At 36.6% G+C, this 4,318-nt stretch overlaps 1 pseudogene; it reads right to left on the reverse strand.

Moving 5' to 3' along the window:
* Positions 1 to 251: 251 nt before the first annotated feature.
* LOC149186816 (cell division cycle 20.1, cofactor of APC complex-like) lies at positions 252 to 1,773 on the reverse strand (annotated as a pseudogene).
* Positions 1,774 to 4,318: the final 2,545 nt, after the last annotated feature.

Here is a 4,318-nt window from a genome sequence, read left to right on the forward strand (position 1 = left end):
TAAAGGAGTGGTTCTTGTCTCAGAAAGCTGTTGCAACATTGCTCCATCAGGTTTCACAAAAGATAAGTTCAAAGTTCATGGTATATGAGAAGAAAGAAAGAAGAAACTGTAGCATATTACATTGAAGAAAGTGGAACATGCTCCATGGCAATCCAACAGCCTGCAGAAGAGCTATGTGAAATAGAAAACAGGACATTTAATTACTACCTTGAATTAAACATCCTCATTTCATAAATATAGAAAGATGCTTATTAGCGGATGTAAGTATGACACTTGCTGAAAGCCCCATTTTCATCTTTACTCTTCGCCCTTTTTGAGGTATCAGTAACTCCAAATACTTGCCAAAACCTAAGCGTTTCATCTGTTGCCGCTGATGCAACTGTGTACCCATTAGGGCTATGAAGAGGTAAGGCATAAGAAGGATCATGAGGACAAATCCATTCATAAAACGAAAGATGAATGCATAAGTACTCATAAAAATAAATCAATTTCCATACATGTGCCAGATGAAGAACTCGAGAAGTATGACCTGTAAGTTCAGTAATCTTCACCTCAGATGGGTACTTCCATAAGGTTATCTGGTTCTAACTAAATCCATGTGAACTCAGTAACTCACGTTCATGCCTATTCCAGAGTAATGAACAAACTTGGGAATGAGTGTCTACGGTATTTAAACAGGCACCTGTGTGAGTATTCCAAAACTTTATAGACCTGTCTGCACTCCCTCCACCACATGCTAAAAGATTGCTTTGGAAGGGGCACCATGCCAAGGCCTTGACTACTGCACAGTGTTCATCTAAACGGTGGATATATTGAGAGGTAGAATTATGGGATGCCATGCTCTGATCCCAAATGTACAGTAGATTGTCATTCCCCCCACTTGCAAGTTGTTGGCCAGAAAGAGACCATTTCAATCCACAAACCTCCTGGTCATGCCCTCTGTATGTTTGAACAATGTGCTCTCGCATACGAACATCATGATTGATTATGATCCCATCCCGTCCTCCTGTCGTAAGAATAGGACCATTCCAAGCAAGGGCACCAACACGTGCATGATGACCTTTCAATGTTCTTAACTGCAATTTTATCCATGTCAAAATTTGGAGTTTTCCATTACATTGGAATGAAAAAACCTTGAAGAGATAAGGAGATTTTATTTACCTGTTTATCAGATGAAGAGTCCCATAGTTGTATAACAGAATTATTCAACCCAATGGCAATGTGCCTCCCATCAGGTGCCCAGCTAACACTAGTAACAGGGCCTTCTTCATTGTCTGCAATCAGAAGCTCCAATATAGAACTATTTGAAGCATTCCACTGGTATACAGTATTGCCAAGGGCTATGGACAACACATTGTTCAAACTCCAGTCTAGTAGGTTCAAGTAATAATCATCCACAAGTTTTGGTGCATCCAGAGTTCTATCTGTAGACTATAATCAGCATGGATAAGTTAAAATATTAAGAAAAAAAAGGTAAATGGCCCTCCTCCTTGCGTCACATAATTCACTGGCCCTAAGATGTTGCAAATAATAGCCTGCACTTGGCATAAAGGTCGATTCCTTCTCTAGACAGATTTTAATCGCTTCATCGTAATCTTCAGGTACAACAAAGGGCAATGTCGAACAAGAACCGACGTGGCTGGTGTAGTAGGGAAAATCGTGGTATGACATTGAATCACTGTGGTCGATGCAATGAGTATTCAAATCTTTTGACCATGGACTATCAATCTGCAAATTCTCTTCACACAAAAGGCTTTCAGTGGAACTATCCATTTTAATTGTCAATATCATATCGGCTGCCGACAAATTTCTTAATCCCTTTGCAATGGAAAACAACTGGACCAAGGTGTTTCAGTTCAATGATAATAATAAAAACAGCTCGACGTTTTCTTTCTTTGAGCCTTCTGCCTTCTAGCTGAAGAATATGACAAGCTTTTGCTCAAAATTAAAGAATATGCAACCGGAATGTATTTAAGCTTCAAATTAGGAAATCCAAGTGGATCCAAGTGAAACTTTTCAGTTCTTGTAATTGTCTCTACAATCTGTCCAAACATTTACTCTTTTAGAACAAAACCGCGGATTCCTACCTGCAAACTAAAGCATTTGAAATCCTGCTAGCTTGTTTTAGGTTCAAAAGACTACAGGAGATAAGGTAAAACACAAGACAGTGTGCACTCCAAAATTTACCAAAAAGAAAATCTATTTCCTTAAAACGCAAAAAGGTAAATCCAGGATTAAAGACTGAAGAATAAAAAAACTCAGACTGGCCAGATATAGTCTGAAAAATAGCATGTGCATCTAGTGTGGCAAGGAGGGAATTATTACACATATTTTGGTATTGCAAGTGCACTAGACAATATTTGTCTTATGAAGGGCAAGGATTCATGATAATTTCTATAGACCCATATACAATGAAGAGCTAGTCTTATGGTGATCCTTAACTCCATAGGAAGATAGGTGTGGTGGTGTTGCCATGTCCTTTGGCTCACTACTCTATCCTATTCATGAAAATTGACATGTTTCGAGGATTCTCTAGAGGGTTTCGATAGAATGGATTTCCAATTTTTTGGGATGACTAAGAAACTAAAATTTATGCTAAACACCTTTCTTCGCTAGTACATTGTGTCCTCTATTGGATATCGTTGGCTTTCTTAATGTGGTGGCAGTGATGTAAGGGCCTACTCTTTCTTCTTTGTATTAACTTATAAGACTAATCATTTTTCCAAACTGCAATATTCACTTTTGACCATTATTTGGGGTACAAGTAAATGCCAGAAGACAATGATAATACATGAATTGTGAAATGTTCAAGAAAATGAGCAACGGAAATCTTAAGCATGGAAATTTATTTATAAGTGTAGAAACCTGGTGAAATTTACTAATCCTTGATATGCAAACTTTATGTGTTTGGTGATATTTTTGTAAAAATAATCAAATTTCCAAATATTCTAAATAGTTTTGAAAAATTTGGTGATTTTTAACGTAAAATAGTTTTATCCTATAAAAATTGGGCAAATTGGAATTGGAAAATCTTTATTTTGAAAAAAAAATCGGAAAATCAGCCCATGGGTGAAATTTAGCCCCTGAAATTTACCCTGAAAACGATTCAGTGATCACAATATGTAAAAGGGGACTCCAGACCTGTCATTCTGGGCATCCAGGGTCTTACTGAATTTGACCCTCCCTCCCTTTCTAGATGGATTGAGTGGATCAGGCTCCTTATGGCAAACATCAATATTAGATAAATTTCTCACATTTACAGGGAGTCGAACAAAGAAGCGGATGTGATGTTGAAGGAAGGCCTTTGGGGTACCTTTGGTCTTATGAATTTCAGATTAATTGTGGAGGGCGCCATCAAGGAGGTGGGCACACTAATATTACCTTAAATGACATGCCTGTCATATGTTTTTTTGATACCAAATATTTTGGAGAATGTTTTTTGTTCTAGGTAGAGCACTGGCCTATATACTGAACTTTGGCCACTTTGGTACATGTTGTTTTTATTTACTAGTTTTTGCTGTTTTACAAGTTGTTCTTGTTTGATACTCTTGGGTATATTTTGTCACACAAGATGGAAATTTCTGGATGACATTTCTGAACAATGTAATGGATCTTATATTTCTCTAATAGAAATCCAACATTTTTTCCTCTAAAAAATAAAAACCTTCACATTCGACAATGTTCCAAATTTTCAGAGTCAGAAAACATTGCGTCATGAAGTATAGTATAAGAATCTACTTCGGGGAAGGATGTTCAGTATTTCCAGAGAAATGTATTAGTTTATTAAATTGATAACTCTGATACTCATCAAGTTAGTATAGAAATCACAAACGAAGAAACAAAGGCAAACATGATGTTTAGTGACTCAACTACAAACCCCTCAAGTTTCCTCGATGTCAGATATATTTTAGAGGGATGTTCAGTATTTCCAGAAAAATTTATTAGTTTATTAAATTGATAACTCTGATACTCATCAAGTTAGTATAGAAACCACAAATGAAGAAACAAAGGCAAACATGATGTTTAGTGACTCAACTACAAACCCCTCAAGCTTCCTCTTTAATTGAGCTACATAATTAAAATACCGTGCTTTTCAAGTAAATTTCCCGCAAAAGAAAAAATATATTCCTGTCAAACATATGTGAAGATTGATTCAGTGTTGTATTCAGAACGAGGCCAAATCTTGGCAAAAGTTGGGATTCATCTTTGATCCTTCACAAGTTAGAAAGATAGTACTCCTTCACAGGTTAGAAAGCTACTACAAATACACTTAAATTCTATTTTCAATGAACTTACTTGACAGCTTAAAGAAAGACGC

The sequence above is a fragment of the Pinus tabuliformis genome, chromosome 3_1 (assembly GCF_031772625.1).
Source record: "Pinus tabuliformis cultivar Carrire ecotype Pingquan chromosome 3_1, CPIR1, whole genome shotgun sequence".
Taxonomy (NCBI): domain Eukaryota; kingdom Viridiplantae; phylum Streptophyta; class Pinopsida; order Pinales; family Pinaceae; genus Pinus; species Pinus tabuliformis.